Source organism: Mizuhopecten yessoensis, unplaced genomic scaffold (genome assembly GCF_002113885.1).
Source record: "Mizuhopecten yessoensis strain PY_sf001 unplaced genomic scaffold, ASM211388v2 scaffold10265, whole genome shotgun sequence".
In the NCBI taxonomy this organism is placed as follows: Eukaryota; Metazoa; Mollusca; class Bivalvia; order Pectinida; family Pectinidae; genus Mizuhopecten; species Mizuhopecten yessoensis.
The window spans coordinates 54,536-70,324 of NW_018408460.1; the positions used below are offsets into that span (position 1 = coordinate 54,536).

Below are 15,789 nucleotides of genomic sequence, written 5' to 3' on the forward strand. Positions count from 1 at the left end.
CACTTTATCACACCTATCCTACACTTTATCACACCTATCCTACACTTTATCACACCTATCCTACACTTTATCACACCTATCCTACACTTTATCACACCTATCCTACACTTTATCACACCTATCCTACACTTTATCACACCTATCCTACACTTTATCACACCTATCCTACACTTTATCACACCTATCCTACACTTTATCACACCTATCCTACACTTTATCACACCTATCCTACACTTTATCACACCTATCCTACACTTTATCACACCTATCCTACACTTTATCACACCTATCCTACACTTTATCACACCTATCCTACACTTTATCACACCTATCCTACACTTTATCACACCTATCCTACACTTTATCACACCTATCCTACACTTTATCACACCTATCCTACACTTTATCACACCTATCCTACACTTTATCACACCTATCCTACACTTTATCACACCTATCCTACACTTTATCACACCTATCCTACACTTTATCACACCTATCCTACACTTTATCACACCTATCCTACACTTTATCACACCTATCCTACACTTTATCACACCTATCCTACACTTTATCACACCTATCCTACACTTTATCACACCTATCCTACACTTTATCACACCTATCCTACACTTTATCACACCTATCCTACACTTTATCACACCTATCCTACACTTTATCACACCTATCCTACACTTTATCACACCTATCCTACACTTTATCACACCTATCCTACACTTTATCACACCTATCCTACACTTTATCACACCTATCCTACACTTTATCACACCTATCCTACACTTTATCACACCTATCCTACACTTTATCACACCTATCCTACACTTTATCACACCTATCCTACACTTTATCACACCTATCCTACACTTTATCACACCTATCCTACACTTTATCACACCTATCCTACACTTTATCACACCTATCCTACACTTTATCACACCTATCCTACACTTTATCACACCTATCCTACACTTTATCACACCTATCCTACACTTTATCACACCTATCCTACACTTTATCACACCTATCCTACACTTTATCACACCTATCCTACACTTTATCACACCTATCCTACACTTTATCACACCTATCCTACACTTTATCACACCTATCCTACACTTTATCACACCTATCCTACACTTTATCACACCTATCCTACACTTTATCACACCTATCCTACACTTTATCACACCTATCCTACACTTTATCACACCTATCCTACACTTTATCACACCTATCCTACACTTTATCACACCTATCCTACAATTTATCACACCTATCCTACACTTTATCACACCTATCCTACACTTTATCACACCTATCCTACACTTTATCACACCTATCCTACACTTTATCACACCTATCCTACACTTTATCACACCTATCCTACACTTTATCACACCTATCCTACACTTTATCACACCTATCCTACACTTTATCACACCTATCCTACACTTTATCACACCTATCCTACACTTTATCACACCTATCCTACACTTTATCACACCTATCCTACACTTTATCACACCTATCCTACACTTTATCACACCTATCCTACACTTTATCACACCTATCCTACACTTTATCACACCTATCCTACACTTTATCACACCTATCCTACACTTTATCACACCTATCCTACACTTTATCACACCTATCCTACACTTTATCACACCTATCCTACACTTTATCACACCTATCCTACACTTTATCATACCTATCCTACACTTTATCACACCTATCCTACACTTTATCACACCTATCCTACACTTTATCATACCTATCCTACACTTTATCACATTTATCACACCTATCCTACATTTTATCATACCTATGCTACACTTTAACACACCTATCCTACACTTTATCATACCTATTCTACACTTTATCACATTTATCACACCTATCCTATACTTTATCACACCTATCCTACACTTTATCATACCTATCCTACACTTTATCACACCTATCCTACACTTTATCACACCTATACTACACTTTATCACACCTATCCTACACTTTATCACACCTATCCTTCACTTTATCACATTTATCACACCTATCCTACACTTTATCATACCTATCCTCCACTTTACCACACCTATCCTACACTTTATCACACCTATCCTAAACTTTATGACATTTATCACACCTATCCTACACTTTACCACACCTATCCTACACTTTATCACATTTATCACACCTATCCTACACTTATCCTACACTTTATCACACCTATCCTACACTTGATCATACCTATCCTATACTTTATCATACCTATACTACACTTTATCACATTTATCGCCCCTATCCTACACGTTATCATACTATCCCCAACCTTTTCACATCTATGTCAAACATTAACAGACCTGTTACGAACTTTATCACACAAATCTCAAACATTATCACACATATGTCAAACATTAACAGACCTATTACGAACATTATCACACATATGTCAACCATTAAGAGACCTATTACGAACTTTATCACACCTACCCTACACTTATCCTACACTTTATAACACCTATACTACACTTGATCATACCTTTATCATACCTATTCTACACTTTATCACATTTATCACATCTATCCTACACTTTATCTCACCTATCCTAAACTTTACCACACCTATCCTACCCTTATCCTACACTTTATAACACCTATACTACACTTGATCATACCTTTATCATACCTATCCTATCCTTTATCATACCTATCCTATCCTTTATCATACCTATCCTCCACTTTATCATACCTATACTACACTTTATCACACCTTTCCTACACTTTATCACCCCTATCCTACACTTGATCATACCTTTATCATACCTATACTACACTTGATCATACCTTTATCATACCTATACTACACTTTATCACATTTATCCCACCTATCCTAAACTTTACCACACCTATCTATTACGAACTTTATCACACATATCTCAAACATTATCACACATATGTCAAACATTAACAGACCTATTACGAACTTTATCACACATATCCCAAACATTAACAGACCTATTACGAACATTATCACACATATCTCAAACATTAACAGACCTATTACGAACTTTATCACACATATCTCAAACATTAACAGACCTATTACAAACTTTATCACACATATCTGAAACATTATCACACATATGTCAAACATTATCAGACCTATTACGAACTTTATCACACATATCTCAAACATTAACAGACCTATTACGAACTTTATCACACATATCTTAAACATTAACAGACCTATTACGAACTTTATCACGCATATCTCAAACATTATCAGACCTATTACGAACTTTATCACACATATCTTAAATATTATCAGACCTATTACGAACTTTATCACACATATCTCAAACATTATCAGACCTATTACGAACTTTATCACAAATATGTCAAACATTATCAGACCTATTACGAACGTTATCACACATATCTCAAACATTTACAGACCTATTACGAACTTTATCACACATATCTCAAACATTATCAGACCTATTACGATCTTTATCACACATATCTCAAACATTATCAGACCTATTACGATCTTTATCACACATATCTCAAACATTATCAGACCTATTACGAACTTTATCACCCCTATCCTACACTTTATCATACTATCCCCAACTGTTTCACATCCATGTTAAACATTATCAGACCTATTACGAACTTTATCACCCCTATCCTACACTTTATCATACTATCCCCAACTGTTTCACATCTATGTCAAACATTATCAGACCTATTACGAACTTTATCACACCTATCCTACACTTTATCATACTATCCCCAACTATTTCACATCTTTGTCAAACTTTATCACACCTATCCCGAACTTTATCACACCTATCCTACATTTTATCACATTTATCACACCTATCCTACACTTTATCATACTATCCCCAACTGTTTCACATCCATGTTAAACATTATCAGACCTATTACGAACTTTATCACACCTATCCTACACTTTATCACATTTATCACACCTCCTACACTTTACCACACCTATCCTACACTTTATCACACCTATCCTACACTTTATCATACTATCCCCAACCTTTTCACATCTATGTCAAACATTATCAGACCTATTACGAACTTTATCACTCCTATCCTACACTTTATCACATTTATCACACCTATCCTACACTTTACCACACCTATCCTACACTTTATCACACCTATCCTACACTTTATCATACTATCCCCAACTGTTTCACATCTATGTCAAACATTATCAGACCTATTACAAACTTTATCACACCTATCCTACACTTTATCATACCTATCCTACACTTTACCACACCTATCTATTACGAACTTTATCACACATATCTTAAATATTATCAGACCTATTACGAACTTTATCACACATATCTCAAACAGTATCAGACCTATTACGAACTTTATCACTCCTATTCTACACTTTATCACATTTATCACACCTCCTACACTTTACCACACCTATCCTACACTTTATCATAACTATCCTACACTTTACCACACCTATCCTACACTTCATCACACCTATCCTACACTTTACCACATTTATCACACCTATCCTACACTTTATCATACCTATCCTATACTTTATCACATTTATCACACCTATCCTACACTTTATCACACCTATCCTATCCTTTATCATACCTATCCTACACTTTATCATACCTATCCTATACTTTATCACACCTATCCTACACTTTATCATACCTATCCTACACTTTATCACACCTATCCTACACTTTATCATACCTATCCTACACTTTATCACACCTATCCTACACTTTATCACATTTATCACACCTATCCTACACTTTATCACATTTATCACACCTATCCTACACTTTATCACATTTATCACACCTATCCAACACTTAATCATACTATCCCCAACTGTTTCACACATATCTCAAACATTATCAGACCTATCCTCCATTTTACCGGACGTATCCCCGACTTCGATCTTCAATATAATCTCGAACCAACATCTTCTAATTTTGCCCTGTCTTGTTTTACCCTTGAGTAGGTGTCGTCAGAGATCCCCATCACGTTAAAGTCTACTGAGAGAGGAATGTATACAGGCTCCACACGTGTTATCCAGTCCCGCCGTATAGTACACCGTGTTAGTTTATCAAATGTTTAAACTTAACCCGGAGTGCATCACCACCAAGTCCCCGCTAATGAGGTAAATATTCATGTTAAAACTCATTTACATAACGACCATTATAAGATCTATGTCGAACATAACATCATCATTTAAGGAAAGGAAATATTCATCGGTTCGCGATAAAAAATAAAAATAAAACTAGTTTCGGGTAATATTAGCCATGTAACATAATTTAGCGTCACGTATTTCTTGATTAAGTTCTTATGAACCATAAAAAAAAAATAAAAAAAATATGTAAATGTAATGATTATTTGCGTGTGATTTGAATAGGGCCTTTGACCCGTACGATGACCTCTAGTATCATATAACTGTAGTCTATCTCGTGATAAATTTACACCATACATCATGTAGCGCTCCTCGTCAATCAATTCTTGTAAATTGTTACAACTATTCTGTCAAAACTTAATGTAAAAGAGATATTTTATAAACGTTATACAATATTGAAAAATAACATATTTTATATTCAAACCTGACAGCAAAAAGATGGGATCTATATTTTATTCTTTGGTTGGTTATTAATATAAGAAGTAATTACGTCCAGCATATATCCGCCTATATTTATCTATCTATTGAACGTCTATTTATAGATCAAACGAGAAGAAACTGCATTCATTGGACCACAAACTCAATTTTAACGCTTCTCCTACCGCCTAACATAACACGAGATCTTCATAAGAGGCAAACATTTCGACGATACGTTAGGTTGTTGCGGTGTTGTCTTTAACAGCGCAATATGAAATATATATTAAATCACATAATAAATATGATAACACGTTAAATGAGATATATGTATTGAACGGAGCATGTTTTTAAACACTTGTGCTGGTATAAACGCAAGCCAAGCACTGGTTGGCTTAATGCAAAATGGATGTAACCGTTTTACATTCATTCACAAAACAAGAGGCCAATGGGCCTTAACGGTAACCCGAGTTCTGATATATTCATACAGAGAGTTTATTTTTAATTTTAAAACATAAACAGAAATATTATTCAAAGCGACAAAAAACAATAAAACCACCTTATTCAATATTTAGCATACAGACTAGCACCTCTGACTCTAAACAAGGAACTGACTCCTTTGGGCCCCGCCCTACAGCCCTTGGGGGTAGAGCTGGCTCAAACGTTTCAAAGTATCAAACTGTCAACTCAGGATTATAATTCCAATCAAGTTGTAATAATCAAAGTATCATTTGCCACCATTATAAACCAATATAAATTGCCCTGGGGACTGGTGACCATATAAGTCACATGTTTGGTTGTCCTTTGGCCATGAAAGGTTTCTGCAAAATTTGATTGAAATTGGTTTTGGAGAAGAAGTTGAAAATGTAAATTGTTTACGGACGCACGACGGACGACGACGGACAAAAGGAGATTTCAATGTGCGACATGTGTGTGAAAGTGACGATTTGTTTCTAAAATATCAGTTTGAAGTGCGAACCGGGTACGGGTCGCTTATTTCCCGAATTTTACGGAGGGCCGGATCAGTTCTGAAGTCAATCGACGATGGACAGATATAAAAAAAAAGTCGATAAAACGTCAGAATAATTCGGACTAAGACGTCATAAACAGTAATTAGGCCCAGCAGTCTAACATTAAACACGATAGACGTAATAAACAGTAATTAGGCAGAGCAGTCTAACATTAAACACGATAGACGTAATAAACAGTAATAAGGCCGATCCGCCTAACATTAAACACGATAGACGTAATAAACAGTAATTAGGCCGAGCTGTCTAACATTGAACACGATAGACGTAATAAACAGTAATTAGGCCGAGCAGTCTAACATTAAACACGATAGACGTAATAAACAGTAATTAGGCCGAGCAGTCTAACATTAAACACGATAGACGTAATAAACAGTATTTAGGCCGAGCAGTCTAACATTAAACACGGTACAGGTAATAAACAGTAATTAGGCCGAGCAGTCTAACATTAAACACGATAGACGTAATAAACAGTAATTAGGCCGAGCAGTCTAACATTAAACACGATAGACGTAATAAACAGTAATTAGGCCGAGCAGTCTAACATTAAACACGATAGACGTAATAAACAGTAATTAGGCCGAGCAGTCTAACATTAAACACGATAGACGTAATAAACAGTAATTAGGCCGAGCAGTCTAACATTAAACACGATAGACGTAATAAACAGTAATTAGGCCGAGCAGTCTAACATTAAACACGATAGACGTAATAAACAGTAATTAGGCCGAGCAGTCTAACATTAAACACGATAGACGTAATAAACAGTAATTAGGCCGAGCAGTCTAACATTAAACACGATAGACGTAATAAACAGTAATTAGGCCGAGCAGTCTAACATTAAACACGATAGACGTAATAAACAGTAATTAGGCCGAGCAGTCTAACATTAAACACGATAGACGTAATAAACAGTAATTAGGCCGAGCAGTCTAACATTAAACACGATAGACGTAATAAACAGTAATTAGGCCGAGCAGTCTAACATTAAACACGATAGACGTAATAAACAGTAATTAGGCCGAGCAGTCTAACATTAAACACGATAGACGTAATAAACAGTAATTAGGCCGAGCAGTCTAACATTAAACACGATAGACGTAATAAACAGTAATTAGGCCGAGCAGTCTAACATTAAACACGATAGACGTAATAAACAGTAATTAGGCCGAGCAGTCTAACATTAAACACGATAGACGTAATAAACAGTAATTAGGCCGAGCAGTCTAACATTAAACACGATAGACGTAATAAACAGTAATTAGGCCGAGCAGTCTAACATTAAACACGATAGACGTAATAAACAGTAATTAGGCCGAGCAGTCTAACATTAAACACGATAGACGTAATAAACAGTAATTAGGCCGAGCAGTCTAACATTAAACACGATAGACGTAATAAACAGTAATTAGGCCGAGCAGTCTAACATTAAACACGATAGACGTAATAAACAGTAATTAGGCCGAGCAGTCTAACATTAAACACGATAGACGTAATAAACAGTAATTAGGCCGAGCAGTCTAACATTAAACACGATAGACGTAATAAACAGTAATTAGGCCGAGCAGTCTAACATTAAACACGATAGACGTAATAAACAGTAATTAGGCCGAGCAGTCTAACATTAAACACGATAGACGTAATAAACAGTAATTAGGCCGAGCAGTCTAACATTAAACACGATAGACGTAATAAACAGTAATTAGGCCGAGCAGTCTAACATTAAACACGATAGACGTAATAAACAGTAATTAGGCCGAGCAGTCTAACATTAAACACGATAGACGTAATAAACAGTAATTAGGCCGAGCAGTCTAACATTAAACACGATAGACGTAATAAACAGTAATTAGGCCGAGCAGTCTAACATTAAACACGATAGACGTAATAAACAGTAATTAGGCCGAGCAGTCTAACATTAAACACGATAGACGTAATAAACAGTAATTAGGCCGAGCAGTCTAACATTAAACACGATAGACGTAATAAACAGTAATTAGGCCGAGCAGTCTAACATTAAACACGATAGACGTAATAAACAGTAATTAGGCCGAGCAGTCTAACATTAAACACGATAGACGTAATAAACAGTAATTAGGCCGAGCAGTCTAACATTAAACACGATAGACGTAATAAACAGTAATTAGGCCGAGCAGTCTAACATTAAACACGATAGACGTAATAAACAGTAATTAGGCCGAGCAGTCTAACATTAAACACGATAGACGTAATAAACAGTAATTAGGCCGAGCAGTCTAACATTAAACACGATAGACGTAATAAACAGTAATTAGGCCGAGCAGTCTAACATTAAACACGATAGACGTAATAAACAGTAATTAGGCCGAGCAGTCTAACATTAAACACGATAGACGTAATAAACAGTAATTAGGCCGAGCAGTCTAACATTAAACACGATAGACGTAATAAACAGTAATTAGGCCGAGCAGTCTAACATTAAACACGATAGACGTAATAAACAGTAATTAGGCCGAGCAGTCTAACATTAAACACGATAGACGTAATAAACAGTAATTAGGCCGAGCAGTCTAACATTAAACACGATAGACGTAATAAACAGTAATTAGGCCGAGCAGTCTAACATTAAACACGATAGACGTAATAAACAGTAATTAGGCCGAGCAGTCTAACATTAAACACGATAGACGTAATAAACAGTAATTAGGCCGAGCAGTCTAACATTAAACACGATAGACGTAATAAACAGTAATTAGGCCGAGCAGTCTAACATTAAACACGATAGACGTAATAAACAGTAATTAGGCCGAGCAGTCTAACATTAAACACGATAGACGTAATAAACAGTAATTAGGCCGAGCAGTCTAACATTAAACACGATAGACGTAATAAACAGTAATTAGGCCGAGCAGTCTAACATTAAACACGATAGACGTAATAAACAGTAATTAGGCCGAGCAGTCTAACATTAAACACGATAGACGTAATAAACAGTAATTAGGCCGAGCAGTCTAACATTAAACACGATAGACGTAATAAACAGTAATTAGGCCGAGCAGTCTAACATTAAACACGATAGACGTAATAAACAGTAATTAGGCCGAGCAGTCTAACATTAAACACGATAGACGTAATAAACAGTAATTAGGCCGAGCAGTCTAACATTAAACACGATAGACGTAATAAACAGTAATTAGGCCGAGCAGTCTAACATTAAACACGATAGACGTAATAAACAGTAATTAGGCCGAGCAGTCTAACATTAAACACGATAGACGTAATAAACAGTAATTAGGCCGAGCAGTCTAACATTAAACACGATAGACGTAATAAACAGTAATTAGGCCGAGCAGTCTAACATTAAACACGATAGACGTAATAAACAGTAATTAGGCCGAGCAGTCTAACATTAAACACGATAGACGTAATAAACAGTAATTAGGCCGAGCAGTCTAACATTAAACACGATAGACGTAATAAACAGTAATTAGGCCGAGCAGTCTAACATTAAACACGATAGACGTAATAAACAGTAATTAGGCCGAGCAGTCTAACATTAAACACGATAGACGTAATAAACAGTAATTAGGCCGAGCAGTCTAACATTAAACACGATAGACGTAATAAACAGTAATTAGGCCGAGCAGTCTAACATTAAACACGATAGACGTAATAAACAGTAATTAGGCCGAGCAGTCTAACATTAAACACGATAGACGTAATAAACAGTAATTAGGCCGAGCAGTCTAACATTAAACACGATAGACGTAATAAACAGTAATTAGGCCGAGCAGTCTAACATTAAACACGATAGACGTAATAAACAGTAATTAGGCCGAGCAGTCTAACATTAAACACGATAGACGTAATAAACAGTAATTAGGCCGAGCAGTCTAACATTAAACACGATAGACGTAATAAACAGTAATTAGGCCGAGCAGTCTAACATTAAACACGATAGACGTAATAAACAGTAATTAGGCCGAGCAGTCTAACATTAAACACGATAGACGTAATAAACAGTAATTAGGCCGAGCAGTCTAACATTAAACACGATAGACGTAATAAACAGTAATTAGGCCGAGCAGTCTAACATTAAACACGATAGACGTAATAAACAGTAATTAGGCCGAGCAGTCTAACATTAAACACGATAGACGTAATAAACAGTAATTAGGCCGAGCAGTCTAACATTAAACACGATAGACGTAATAAACAGTAATTAGGCCGAGCAGTCTAACATTAAACACGATAGACGTAATAAACAGTAATTAGGCCGAGCAGTCTAACATTAAACACGATAGACGTAATAAACAGTAATTAGGCCGAGCAGTCTAACATTAAACACGATAGACGTAATAAACAGTAATTAGGCCGAGCAGTCTAACATTAAACACGATAGACGTAATAAACAGTAATTAGGCCGAGCAGTCTAACATTAAACACGATAGACGTAATAAACAGTAATTAGGCCGAGCAGTCTAACATTAAACACGATAGACGTAATAAACAGTAATTAGGCCGAGCAGTCTAACATTAAACACGATAGACGTAATAAACAGTAATTAGGCCGAGCAGTCTAACATTAAACACGATAGACGTAATAAACAGTAATTAGGCCGAGCAGTCTAACATTAAACACGATAGACGTAATAAACAGTAATTAGGCCGAGCAGTCTAACATTAAACACGATAGACGTAATAAACAGTAATTAGGCCGAGCAGTCTAACATTAAACACGATAGACGTAATAAACAGTAATTAGGCCGAGCAGTCTAACATTAAACACGATAGACGTAATAAACAGTAATTAGGCCGAGCAGTCTAACATTAAACACGATAGACGTAATAAACAGTAATTAGGCCGAGCAGTCTAACATTAAACACGATAGACGTAATAAACAGTAATTAGGCCGAGCAGTCTAACATTAAACACGATAGACGTAATAAACAGTAATTAGGCCGAGCAGTCTAACATTAAACACGATAGACGTAATTAACAGTAATTAGGCCGAGCAGTCCAACATTATAAACGATAGACGTAATTAACAGTATTAGGCCGGGCAGTTCAACATTAAACACGATTGACGTAATAAACAGTAATGAGGCCGAGCAGTCTAGCATTAAACACGATAGACGACATAAAAAGCAATTAGGCCGAGCAGTCTAACATTAAACACGATAGACGTAATAAACAGTAATTAGGCCGAGCAGTCTATCATTGAACGAAACAAGCGACAGGTTTAGCCTTGGGGACTGAATCTTTAACCAAAAAAAAATATAAAAAAGATCCATCAGTCATCATGTTTAGAATTTTAAATCTTAAAATTTTAGAAAATCGGCTATATTTTGGAAAATACTTAATCATTGTTCCATAAATAGATACACATGTAACAATAAAACACCTCCTTATTGATATATATATATGTATATATAAACACCTTATAATTGATATATCTTCTCCCCCAGCTTAACAGACAGTGCCTTAAACGTTCAAATACGTTTTACTCAGAAATTCTTTAAACACTGAAAAGAAATGTACGTTTCATTTTCTTCTGGTCATTTTGAGTCCTATAAATTTGTAATTTTGTATGCATATCGATTTTTTTTGAAAATAAATAAATGGATTAAATTATTCCTTAAGTGTTTCGTTAAGTCTACCTTTCCTTGATAACCGAGTGCTGGTAGCTATAGAGTAAGTAAGGCTACCATTAACACTATCTCCAGGCACAAGTCTATACATGCCGGATAGATATCACTTTTTATGCAAAATTTACTCCTGGTTGAGCTTTTCCCTGTTGAAGTTGTCGTAAAGTTTTCTTTTACGTAAGCACGCAGTTCACTGATTCAGATAGTGACATATATTTACGTAAGCACCCAGTTCACTGATTTAGATAGTGACATATATTTACGTAAGCACGCAGTTCACTGATTCAGATAGTGACATATATTTACGTAAGCACGCAGTTCACTGATTCAGTTAGTCATATAGATTTACCACATCAAACACGTACGTGATGGTTTTATCGAATAAACACGTTATAAAAAAAATCATCTGAGACGATTTACGGTATTCATATGCAGAAATACTAGATAAATATCAATAATATGTTTTCAAAGATATCGGTTTTTTTAAACGCCTGAAGGAAATTTATTAAAACGAATGAATTAAGCGTAACACTATAGGATTAATTTACCTGGTTTTGGTAACAGACAAAATGATCACAAGAAATTTGAACAGACATTACTTTTGTAAAAAAAACAATATGCAAATCTTGCAAAATTTAACTTCCTTGTCTATCTCACAATCACCAACTCCCTTTGGAAACAAGAATGATGAAAGCAAGAAAGTGACAAATGGGATTTTGATTGTGATTTCAAACCAGGTAATTACCAGTAGTTTGAATGTGAGAAGAAACCCTATGACAATCAGAAATAGAAATCACGTGCCTAAATTTTTAAAATACAGTGTATATCCTTAACTGACATATTATTGTATCAAAAACTAGATTAGCTAACAACGTAAACTCTATGGGCAATACACAAGCTGCACATTAAAGAGAAACATAAAGATTAATCATGAGGTCAACGAAAGTGATACAAACATTTAAAAATTGTAGTCTCTCGTTCAGTTATCAATTCAAACCAGAAGCTGGATGTTATTTCAATATATCAACTAAAATGATGAAACAACTAACAGTATATAATAACAATAATCATACACGGAAACCAAAAGTATAAGGGACCTATGTACTGACGTCGGGTAGACTCAATATAATACTGTGAGTTGTGATGTTTGGTAGACTCAGTATAACACTGTGATTTGTGATGTTGGGTAGACTCAGTAAAATACTGTGAGTTGTGAGGTTGGGTAGACTCAGTATAACACTGTGATTTGTGATGTTGGGTAGACTCAGTAAAATACTGTGAGTTGTGAGGTTGGGTAGACTCAGTATAGCACTGAGAGTTGTGATGTTGGGTAGACTCAGTATAACACCGTGAGTTGTGATGTTGGGTAGACTCAGTATAACGCTGTGCGGTGTGTTGTTGGGTAGACTCAGTATAACACTGTGATTTGTGATGTTGGGTAGACTCAGTAAAATACTGTGAGTTGTGAGGTTAGGTAGACTCAGTATAACACTGTGAGTTGTGAGGTTTGGTAGACTCAATATAACACTGTGAGTTGTGAGGTTGGGTAGACTTAGTATAACACTGTGAGTTGTGAGGTTGGGTAGACTTAGTATAACACTGTGAGTTGTGAGGTTGGGTAGACTCAGTAAAATACTGTGAGTTGTGAGGTTAGGTAGACTCAGTATAACACTGTGAGTTGTGAGGTTTGGTAGACTCACTATAACACTGTGAGTTGTGAGGTTGGGTAGACTTAGTATAACACTGTGAGTTGTGAGGTTGGGTAGACTTAGTATAACACTGTGAGTTGTGATGTTGGGTAGATTCAGTATAATACTGTGAGTTGTGATGTTAGGTAGACTCAGTATAACACTGTGAGTTGTGAGGTTTGGTAGACTCAATATAACACTGTGAGTTGTGAGGTTGGGTAGACTCAGTAAAATACTGTGAGTTGTGAGGTTAGGTAGACTCAGTATAACACTGTGAGTTGTGAGGTTTGGTAGACTCAGTATAACACTGTGATTTGTGATGTTGGGTAGACTCAGTATAATACTGTGAGTTGTGATGTTGGGTAGACTCAATATAACACTGTGAGTTGTGAGGTTGGGTAGACTTAGTATAACACTGTGAGTTGTGATGTTGGGTAGATTCAGTATAATACTGTGAGTTGTGATGTTAGGTAGACTCAGTATAACACTGTGAGTTGTGAGGTTGGGTAGTCTCAGTATAACACTGTGAGTTGTGATGTTGGGTAAACTCATTATAACACTGTGAGTTGTGATGTTGGGTAGACTCAGTATAGCACTGAGAGTTGTGATGTTGGGTAGACTCAGTATAACACTGTTAGGTGTGTTGTTGGGTAGACTCAGTATAACACTGTGAGTTGTGTTGTTGGGTAGACTCAGTAACACTGTGATTTGTGATGTTGGGTAGACTCAGTAAAATACTGTGAGTTGTGAGGTTAGGTAGACTCAGTATAACACTGTGAGTTGTGAGGTTTGGTAGACTCACTATAACACTGTGAGTTGTGAGGTTGGGTAGACTCAGTATAGCACTGAGAGTTGTGATGTTGGGTAGACTCAGTATAACACCGTGAGTTGTGATGTTGGGTAGACTCAGTATAACACTGTAAGTTGTGAGGTTGGGTAGACTCAGTATAACACTGTGAGTTGGGATGTTGGGTAGACTCAGTATAACACTGTGAGGTGAGGTGTGTTGTTGGGTAGACTCAGTATAACACTGTGATTTGTGATGTTGGGTAGACTCAGTAAAATACTGTGAGTTGTGAGGTTGGGTAGACTCAGTATAGCACTGAGAGTTGTGATGTTGGGTAGACTCAGTATAACACTGAGAGTTGTGATGTTGGGTAGACTCAGTATAACACTGAGAGTTGTGATGTTGGGTAGACTCAGTATAACACCGTGAGTTGTGATGTTGGGTAGACTCAGTATAACACTGAGAGTTGTGATGTTGGGTAGACTCAGTATAACACCGTGAGTTGTGATGTTGGGTAGACTCAGTATAACTCTGTGAGTTGTGAGGTTGGGTAGACTCAGTATAGCACTGAGAGTTGTGATGTTGGGTAGACTCAGTATAACACCGTGAGTTGTGATGTTGGGTAGACTCAGTATAACTCTGTGAGTTGTGATGTTGGGTAGACTCAGTATAGCACTGAGAGTTGTGATGTTGGGTAGACTCAGTATAACACTGAGAGTTGTGATGTTGGGTAGACTCAGTATAACACTGTGAGTTGTGATGTTGGGTAAACTCATTATAACACTGTGAGTTGTGATGTTGGGTAGACTCAGTATAACACTGTGAGGTGTGTTGTTGGGTAGACTCAGTATAACACTGTGAGTTGTGAGGTTGGGTAGACCCAGTATAACAATGTGAGTTGTGAGGTTGGGCAGACTCAGTATAACACTGTGAGTTATGATGTTGGGTAGACTCAGTATAATACTGTGAGTTGTGAGGGTGGGTAGACTCAGT

General features: G+C 36.5%; 1 protein-coding gene and 1 long non-coding RNA gene across 2 annotated transcripts in view; both read right to left on the bottom strand.

The window, feature by feature from the left end:
- LOC110459884 overlaps positions 1-15,789 on the bottom strand; it is a 101,909-nt gene that overhangs the window by 13,373 nt on the left and 72,747 nt on the right. The gene's annotated exons all lie outside the window — the stretch shown is intronic.
- Positions 3,719-4,677, bottom strand: LOC110459885. The gene is made up of 3 exons (XR_002463939.1): positions 4,564-4,677; positions 4,063-4,175; positions 3,719-4,022 (listed from the first exon to the last, which is right to left on the bottom strand). It is a non-coding gene; the product is annotated as an uncharacterized LOC110459885 (long non-coding RNA).